We start from the raw sequence: 10,470 nt of genomic DNA, 5'->3' as shown, positions 1-10,470 counted from the left end.
ATGGATAAAGTCAAGAAAATAAAAAGGGAGGTTAAGTTATAAGGCTCTTTTCACTATGTTATGAGCTAATAAAAGAATAATTATGTTGTAAGAATGTTATTAAGTTATAGGGATATTTGCACTATATTATGAACTGATAAATGAATAATTATATTGCAAGAGTTGGATGTATGAACATTAATCTTGTTTACAAAATGTATTGTCTTTGCATTTTTATTAATTCTTTGTGCTCAATAGAAATTTATGTTCTATAATAAAAATTTAAAAAACCTATCAACGAGAAAGAGCTTCAAGGAGCTTCATAAATTGTTCTACAAAACCTTCATGTAGAAGCAAAGAACTGAAACAAAGAAATTGAGGATAAAGAAACAGAATGGAAAGATAATGCACACCAAAAACAGTATACACATTGTGTACCAATATAATATCAGTAGTTCAATACATTCTTAAAATCAGCTAGAATGTGGAGACAGACAAAACTCATTTCAATTTAATACTACTAGGTAAAGTATTATGCCTTGAATTTCTGTCCGCATAGGTGCTATGTAAATGTGGGTGAGACATGACTCAAATATAGATTGACTCAAAAGATAAAATGGAAATAGAGGCAGGACATATTTTTATGAAAAACACATTCAAACAATTTACAGAATCTATGTACAATCCACTTACCAATTTTGAAAGGTTTGTCAATACAAATTTCCAGTATTTCTCTAAATCATAACCATCTAAAACTCTGTTTATTACAGAGATCCATTCATTTGCCCTTTGATTTCCATCCAAAATGTTATTATTTTACAGGGGTTAGAGCTCAAAACATAATTCAATTATCCTAATTTTAGAACACATCCATTATGATTTTAATGAAATTGCAGACCTTAGACCACTCTAAATTACCGAAATATAGATTATATAACTAAGTCTGAAATCATCCCATACAATCTTAAATGAGCACTAATTAAAAAATTAAGAACACCCACCATGCTTCAATTTTTTCCATCACTGCACCCGATTTCACGAAATGAAACGAAAAGTTTGAGGAAACCAAGGCATTGTATGATTGTTACTTTGGACCCGATTTCACGAAATGAAACCAAAAGTTTGAGGAAACGAACGCATTGTATGATTATTATGGTAACAGTATTTGCACAATCCACAACCCTCTTGTGTCTTCCAACATTTCCGCTTTCCTCGGAATGCAAGAGAGAATTCCCCGGCTCTAACTGCTGTGGATATTTAATAAAAAACATAATCAAATTATATAAATTACAGAATGCTTTCTTACTCGGCTTTAAATCTGTTTGAACGCACCTTTAATAACCTTAATAGCCAGTTTAGAGCGTTGGATGCATTAAGTACTGCAGCTGAAAGCTCGAGATGTAATAAATGAAATGCAAGCTAATGAGAAATAAAGGAAACTTAAAATCAAAATGGTTAAGAAATAATTTGAAATCTTAGTAATGGATAGATAAAATCTTGAGACATGAAAGATCAAGACGGTGGCAAGGACCAGCGTGCCTGATCAACAGCATGTGCGATCTCCAATGCATCCAAAGCTGCATACTAGCCTCCCTGATGCGCATGGTAGCACTGGCTATCAGAGTTATTTTTCCTTCCATCCTAAGCAATATCAAATGGGTTTACAACTGAGTAGTGTTTTCCCGATGGATCTGGGCACTAACTATGAGCAATTTTTTCCTATCTTAATTAAAAACATATTATTAACAAACAATACTATGTTCCCATATATGTTAGTTAATTGTATCATTTATATAATTACCTAACATATATGCTAACATACAATATGTTTTTTTACTAAGGTGCAAATATATAGTGTGGGATAGGATACAATTGACAAAACTATTTAATGGACATCGCTATGCTCAAACAAAATGTACCTTTGACCAAAATTTAAAAAATCAAAAACACGAAAAAATTTGTAGCATTTGTTCTTCATGATCTGTAATTGAAAATAACAAAAAAATTAGGAAAAAATCACTGTGTTTTCAGTATATAAAAAAAAAGATAATTTGACGTTTAGTACATTGTGTTTCAAACATAACAGGCCACTCCTAATGGTGAAATAAGAAACCTACTATTAAATCTCAATCAGTATCAACTCTAAAAAAGAGAGTAAACAATGGTCAAAAAGGTCAAAACATCAAAGAACACCAAATAAATACGTCCCCTTTTAGCCCCTTTGTCACAACCAACTTTTTCTTGCCGAATAATCGGCATTACATTTCCATGTAGATGACAAAATGAACCAATTTTATAATTATAATTAATGAATGAACCAATTTTATAATTATAATTAATGATTAGAAATTGTTATTGTTCTTTCTGGATATATTATATCGGGTCAGTTACATGATTGGAAAACAAAATAGAAAGTTATCAATGGAACAATTCAGTTAAACGGGGGATATCATCGGCTGTTCAAATTTCTTAAAACAATTGTGTGATTTGGCTCTAAGTGGGGTGCCTAGAATCTTGCTCTAGGCATCAATCTTCCGTGACAAACTACATCATACTATATTTAATAACTATCGGATTGGCATTTAGATCAGCAAATTGGAATGAGCCTGTCAGAGGACTCGAAAGAGAAATTCTTGGGGACATCATTGGAAGAAGTCTGGAGTGCACAGAGGCAGAATTTAGTTACCAGCGAATTTGTCAGGTTCTTTCCTTAATAGCGTAAATGTTTAAGTTGAAATTTTGGGTATTGCTTCAAGTGCATTGTAAACTATTTATTGGAATAGGGTGTTGTTACACGTCTTCTAGCCATAATATCTTAGTCATAGTCTACTTTGATGGATTTGATTTAAAGACAGGAGGTACCATTTCTGTACTTCCCAACTTAGAATGAATGTGCATAGACAACGCTAGATATTTGACACTGGTTATTTATGATTCCTTGTTTTTAGCAAGACTTCCATTAGTTTCTCTAACTACATTTTAATTTTATTATCAAAGACAAGGAAAAATAATTGCATTTTAATTTTATTATCAAAGACAAGGAATAATAATTGGAGCTATATTTCTGGTTATTAAGTTAGAAAATTGTATGTCAAATACTTAGTTTTCCCTATAGATGTAATGCAGCTGTGGTATAATGCTGTAATTCCTAAAATCTCAACATCATCAATGGAAAAAATTAAAAAAAAACAAGAGAAAGTAAACCAAGATCATAAAAATATGACCCGATTTTGTGACCTTACTCCTTTTCTTGAGTATTTGCTTCCATGCACTCCTGCCATGAAAAGTTTATTCATTTTTCAGAGAAGAGGCCATTGGTTGGTCAACTTTTATCTAATGCCATCAGGTTTTTATAATTGTAGATTTGTAAGTTGTTTTTGGATCTGATTCCTACATGAGTTTTATCTTAACAATATGGATTCAGCTTGCCTTTTTCTTTTCTTAACAAAATCTATAAATTTAACTGTTAAGGAATTGATAAGTAGGAGACAATTTCCACAGCAAGTCAGATTGTGATATTGCTATTAGATTTTAGCTGTCTGATTTAAAGAGTTGTCTCACTTACAAAAATTTAACTTTTTTTTTTAATGTCTTAGTGCATTGGATGTGACTGAGAAGTCTGATATAACTTCTTTGCTTTTGTTATAGTATTTAATTGTTGTTCACATTAATAGGTTAAATTGTGCCTTTCTGAATTGGATGTTCTTAAAGGGGGTTGGTTTGCATTTGATAAAGACATATATAGAAGGCCTTGTTACTTAAACCCATATTCACAAAAGCTAATTCATAGGCTGTACTATAACAAGGCAAAAAACTTATATCATAGGTTTTGCTGATGAATCCTTAATGACATACAAAACAATTCAATTTGAGTACTATTAGGACACCTTGAATAGGTTAATTGTCAAAACATAGTTGTCTTGAAATTCTATTCATTTAATAACTTATGTTTTGGGGTCTATAAGTGGTTAAAAACATTGATTGTAAAATCATAAAGTGTAATTTGGGAATTGATAACTAAGCAGTGAACTAATTGACAATTGTTTAGTGATCATTGCGATTGGTATTGTAATTTTCTAAAATTAAATTTTTTTTATATTATATAAGATTCCCCTCACTACAAATATTTCATTATGAAGAATGATTAGATGAGATAATTTTATTAGAGGAGTTAAATCTCTTTTTATATGAAACTGCTCAAGGGAAAATATACTTGCATTAACATCTTTCAAAATTATGTCCTACTAATGTGTAGAAGGGTGTTGTATGTGAACTATTAGGAAAGGGTATGAAATGAATATGATGTACTTATTTCCACTTTCGTGTTGTAATTAAGGTTCAGTGTTTGGATAAAACTATGTAATGCATATGTGATTAACTTGATATAATTGTGGATATCAGTAATCCAATCTTGTTCAGTTTTGGGGATAACATGCTAGGCATATTAATTAATGCAAAAAGAGTTCCATTGTTAGCTTTGTGATTGGCTTAATATAAGCATATTTTTAACATGTTTCAATAGAGAATTATTGGTAATCCTTGTATGTTGATGAGTAAATGGAACTTAACATTAGTTAAACCATGTTATATTTTATTTTTTTAAATGATGGAGATGGGATTGTAATGCTAAAGTGATAACTAAGAAAATGTTGCTTTGTTATCTTGTTGACCAATGAATGTTCTGACATTATTTGTGTAACACAATTCCATTACTCTTCTAAGTTTTACTTGTTTAGACTCTCTCATTGTTGGGCTGGGTATCTTTCATGACAGGAAAGATTTCGGGGAAACTTAACAGCTTCATGGTAGGGTGGTAAAGAACTCCTACAATATTCTCACCCTTGTGTTTTTAGACAGGTTCTAAAGCTCTTTTCAACTTGGTCATCATGGTTATGACACTTGGTATCTGATATTAGTAATCTGGTAACAAATTTACAGTTTCTTTTAATTTTGAGCATTTATGTATATGTATCATTTCTATTAACGGTAACGATAGTTAATCAACTAAAGTTGACTGATCAATATTCAAAAGACTTTGACTCTCATTGATTTTTCCACATATTATGGAGATTGCCGATGTGGCATTTGTATTGCAGGGGCAGTCCTTACACCCCTTCAATTTGAGCAAGTAAAAATTGGATGGGTGCTGAAAATAGCCTCACCAACAACTTAGGGAAAGAACATGCCACTTGTCAAAACCTACTATTCATTTTTTGTAAAGAAACAGTTCTAGACTAATTGTGCCACATCATCATCAACTGGAAAATTCAGAAAAGCATCTCTGGAAGATCTTTGTGGCACCCGAATTCAACAAAGTGGAGACATTAGCGACTAGGATTTTGGGGTGATGAGAATGCATCCAGCAAACAACATCATAGCAATCGTCTCTGTGAAGAACTAGCATGTGGGCATGTGTCTCCTCCATGTTTGGGTGTAATGTAGAAATTGTTGGGGTAGATAGATGGATATCTTAATGTTTAGTTTCTCTATCTACCAAGTCTGTAGAATGGATACATTTTGTTTTTGTTTCTTCTACAAGTAATTCTAGATTTAAAATTGCTTGGCCAAGCCATTTTATTTTCCAGATATTGTATATGTGTACATGGTTATGCTTATTTGGTTTTACTACATATGTGTAGATGTATAGTTTATTTTTATTTTCACTGCATTCCATGTTTAGACTACTAGGCACATGGTTGCAATGTAAAAATGTTACACAGTCACACCAGATACATTTGATCCATCTTGTTCTGGGAAGCTAAGCTTCTCATGCCAGGGTCAGGGAATTCTTCATGTCAGGAAGAATCCTAGGGGAGTACTTCTCTCCATGGTTGGTGAGGTTAAAGCACCTGGGCCACACTTCTCTTTCAGGAAGTAGGTGGGAGATGTCCTACAGCTCAGAGACTAGATTCACCAAACAACACAATGAAAAATGTCATCTTAGTTTGATTGTTTTTCTCATCATTTGAGATGTACTTAATGTAACTCAAGTTATGATTAGCTTAAAAGCTGATGCTTAAATTGTAAATACATGTAAATGATGTATGTTTGATCAACAAATTATAAATTATATGTAACTATTGTAATGTTGTAAATTGGATCAGCAATCTATAATGATGTATGTCATAACATGGATGTAAGTAAGAGGAATTGATGAGCAACATTTTAACGATGTATTCGTAATTTTGTTAATGAATAGTTTGACTTTTCCAATTTAATGTTACTATTTCTTTTCTCCATTTTTCAGTTGATGATGATGTGGCATAGTTAGTCTAGAACTGGTTCTTTACATTTTCCCACAAAAATGATATAATCATACCAAAAAAAATTATGAAGAAATTTAATTTTTATTTTAAAAATGTATAACATCAAAAGTTTAGTCGAATTAGAAGTTAATTTTTAAAGGTGATTCACATATAAAATTCATAGGACCATTTCCTTTTACATATTTAAAAAAAATAAGCAACAAGGAAGTGGGTGCCCATAGAACCCAAGCCTAAAAAACATTGTCTAAAATTAGTAGACCAAATTCAAACTTCTAAACCCTTCAACATTTTTCAAATATTTTAATTTTATTTTAAAATATAATTTTTGTCTCATTTGTTTTATTTCTATATGTTTAGTATATTATAATTATAAATTTAATTGGAGTAGAGAAATGGCATAAAAATAGTAAATGAACAAAACAAGAGACATAGATTATAATAGTTCCAAAATTGTCTACATCATATCTACAAATAGGAAATCCTTTTATTAGTATATAGTATAAGTACATGACTTCACACATTCATATATACACCATTTCATATATTTCCAATTCTTTACATTATAATCAGCCCATTTCAGATTTTAATTTTTCCAAATTTTGGTCACTAAGACTTCTATCCGATTTTCTCCAAAATAAATCACTACTAATTATAGTTAACAACATGATATCTTCAACCTCAAAATAGAAAAACAAACTCCTCTTTTGGCATGCAATTAATGTCATAATAACTAGATAATTGATCAAATGACATCCAAAAATCAATGTGCTCCTTATATACAACCTCCAAGTAAAATGTTGCCTCTCCCCAAATAGAGTCATTCTCATTGACATTAAATGATTCTCATTGATATCAAAAGGCTTTAAACCACACCATTGTTCATGGCAACATCAATCAACATAGGTTTGTCACTTGACTCAATTCTTTAGTTGCTCTTTCTTATATGGACTATTCAATTTCACATTTTCCCTCATCAATTCCTAACTTAGTAAAATGTATATAGAGCTTAACCAAATTCATTTTCATTCTTCATATAAGAAATCTTCTCATTTAACATCAAAACGTCACCATTTAGAATAACATTTTCTTTTCTATTTATTTTTTCCAACTGCAATCACAATTGCATCAAGAGTTGAGAAGGATACAAACCTATCTTCCACCTCTCAACCATTCTCTTTTGTTTGTCCATTCCACAAATGACACCGCCTCTTTCCACCCATCTCCACTCAATATTAAGCATGATTTAAAGACCAATTGTAAATTTAAACTGACCGGCAAAATTGAATAAAAATAGAAAGTGGATGAAACAAGAGACAAAATATATTAGTTAGACAATTGCCTACATCCACTCTATAAAATGTATCATGTTTAACCAATACATTCAAATACATGAGTAGGCATATCCATTTATATAGTCACGTGGATACTACCCTAACCATGAGCGTTTGAACCTCGTATTCAATAACATCAATAATAAAATATTAAAGATATGATTTAATATAAACTTTAAAATTTGTAAAAAATAATAGATATTTTTTCAAAGATATAAATTAAAATAATATATTTATTCAATTAGTAATTATTATATTTTTACCTCCTCCATAATATAAAATGTCAATAAAAAAATATTTTAGATTTTAAACATTGTTAACAAAAGTATCTTTGTCTTTAAAATAAATAAATAAAAGAACTAATATATAATATTATTAATATGCATTTAATTATTATTTGATATTTGACAAGGTTTAGTTTTAAAAACAAATATCTCTTGCCATTTTAAATATTAAATGGTTTGAAAATAATTAGAAATGCTAAAACTATACAATGGAAGGATTAAGATTTAATTAAAAATAATTGAAATTCAAGTTCAATTTCATTGTGGAGAAGTATTTTTTCATTATTATTCTAGTTACAACTATTTAAGTCAATTGAATACATGTTTAAATATAAATACATTTCTATCATATAATATTTGTATATGGTTGAGTTTACTTTTTAAGAAATATAGTTTTGAGAAGTTAAAAAATCAAATATTGTTTGCAAATTACATCTAGGTAAAATTAATATAAATTGTATATTTTACAATCATTCTACTAATAGTAATAAATTCTAAATATTACACATTTTTTTCATAATAATATTTTGCAATTTAATATTTTTAATTTATAGAAATAATTAAGTAATTCTTTAATATTTAATATAATTATTTTAAAATCTAAATAATAAAAAATAAACTTATAAATAATAAATAATAAAAATAATCTTATAAACTTTACATTTATTTATTTGTAATATTATAATTTAATAAAAGATTTTCTTCCATTTTATAACAAATAAAAAAATTGAACAGAATTAGGATGAAATGACATTCTCTTAAATTCTCGTTGTTTTAAATTTATCTTACACTATGAATAGAAATCTATCGTCCATGCACTAATATGGCAGGTGAATTAACATTGACTGCAAAATAGGAATATATCGTACATGCAATAAATTTGGAATGTGAATTAACATGAATTGCAAAATAGGAATATATCGTACATGCAATATATACAGATATGTGAGTTAACAGTAAATACCAGATAGGAATATATTGTACATGCAATAAATATAGATAAGTGAGGTAAATATGGCAGGCGAATTAACAGTGACTGCAAAATAGGAATATATCGTACATGCAATAAATTTGAAATGTGAATTAACATGAATTGCAAAATAGGAATATATCATACATGCAATATATACGGATATGTGAGTTAACATTAAATACCAGATAGGAATATATCGTACATGCAATAAATATGGATAAGTGAGGTAAATATGGCAGGTGAATTAACATTGACTGCAAAATAGGAATATACCGTACATGCAATAAATTTGGAATGTGAATTAACATGAATTGCAAAATAGGAATATATCGTACATGCAATATATACGGATATGTGAGTTAACATTAAATACCGGATAGGAATATACCGTACATGCAATAAATATGGATAAGTGAGGTAACATTAATTGCCAGATAGAATATATCATACATGCATTGAATATGGATACGTGAGGTAACATTAAATGCAAGATCTTAACTTTCAAACTATTGTCGCTGCTGTGATTTCATAGAAAAGTACTTGACTTTCAAACTATTGCCGCTGCTGTGATTTCACAGAAAAGTACTTAACTTTAGTCGAGGACTGAGGGGCAACAGCTACCCAACCAGTTCGTTTGACATGGCTAGGTATGTCCCATGGATGTGGCAATGGCTATTCAGCAAGTTATTTTGACATTCTTGGATGGCCATCCAACACATTCCATGCCATAGGAATTATTGTAACTTGTGTCATCATATGTACCTTTGATTTTCTTCACTTTTGTCACTTGTGATTGGTAATCTCTAGAGTGGACAGGTATGTCATGTTTTTTAAATTTTATAAATAAGATAAGTGATAATTGTTTTTTAGTTTTGTAATTATTGTAGTGAAATAAAATTGTACACAATAAGTGTAAAATAATGTTGTTTTTAATGTTTATATTTAAAATAAATATAATGGTGAAAAATTGTTAAAATTATATGATTTAAATACATGAAAAACTAGAGTTTAATTTAAGATTGATAAATATTTTATTTTAAAATTTTAGCTATGTCAATTAAGTTATTAGTATAATTATATGATTTGATGACTTATAAAAAAATTATGTTTTTAATATTATTTTTTAAGTGAAAATATAACATCTAATATTTTTAGGACTAAATTTCTTACATTTATTAAATCAAATTACTATATATATATATATATATATATATATATATATATATATATATATATAGACAAGTAAGAATGTAATAAAATATATCAATGGATTGAATGAATGTAAAATAATTGATCTTATAAATATTGTAAAAATAAATTAAAATTATAAGTCATTAAACATGATTGTAAGTGATAAAATCATATTGCTACAACAATAATTAATTTGTTTAGTTAAAATTTAATAATACTAGCAGTCGCATGCTTTTGTACATGCAACAAGTGTGCCGATAGGAAATGAGATTTAAGAGAAAAATGTAGAATGAACAATAAATAATGTAAATATAAGTTTTTTAAAAATGAAAATATAAAAATAAAAAATGTTGAAGATTAAAACATAGATATAAAAATTTACAATATTTAGGAAATTTGAATATTGTTTAAGAAACTGTTCAATACTTTCAAGATCTTACAATTAA

The sequence above is a fragment of the Cupressus sempervirens genome, chromosome 5 (assembly GCF_028749045.1).
Source record: "Cupressus sempervirens isolate cs-2001-9-10 chromosome 5, ASM2874904v1, whole genome shotgun sequence".
Classification (NCBI taxonomy): Eukaryota; Viridiplantae; Streptophyta; class Pinopsida; order Cupressales; family Cupressaceae; genus Cupressus; species Cupressus sempervirens.
Note: the sequence above shows the minus strand (reverse complement) of the source record.